The following is a 639-nucleotide window of genomic DNA, read 5'->3' on the forward strand; positions in this document are numbered from 1 at the left end:
ACGTATTCTTTATACATATACATTTTTATTGATAGATGTAAGAAATCTAGATCTTATGATTTTGATAGAAATCTACAGTAACCTGGGGCTTTAGTCAAGACGCCTTAACAGTAGTGTATGTAGAAAGTCGAAAACTAAATTTGTATGGAAATGACAGTTCGTGTCGAAAAGTTACTGTTAAGGCATCTTGACTAATGGCCCTGGTTACTTTCGTTATATTTTAATTTAAAAAAAAATATCTGTAGTCAATTCAAGTACTTGCTGCCAAGCTGATTTACAACGGTATAGCAGGGGATGATTGTTTCGACTCAGGTCTTTTCTTGAAAGCAGAGCCTAGTGGTATTCCTTCAAGAAAACGTTATACAAAACGTATTAGGTACTAATAAATGAAATAAGCAATTCATTTTATAGAGACTGAGAGCGAAACTGATTCTTTTGATTTATAAATTAAATTCATGCAAATAAATAATACCAATTTCTCAGTCATTTATTTTTCAAAAAGTTAATTAACGTAATATTTTTTGTTGTAGAAATCTATTTATTTATTAATCTATATTTTAGAAACAGCACGTCAATTTTCGACAATTCTAAGAAGATGGGAACACTATACTCGGTGGGCTGGGAACTGGGAAGTCGATT

The sequence above is a fragment of the Pieris napi genome, chromosome 1 (assembly GCF_905475465.1).
Source record: "Pieris napi chromosome 1, ilPieNapi1.2, whole genome shotgun sequence".
Taxonomy (NCBI): domain Eukaryota; kingdom Metazoa; phylum Arthropoda; class Insecta; order Lepidoptera; family Pieridae; genus Pieris; species Pieris napi.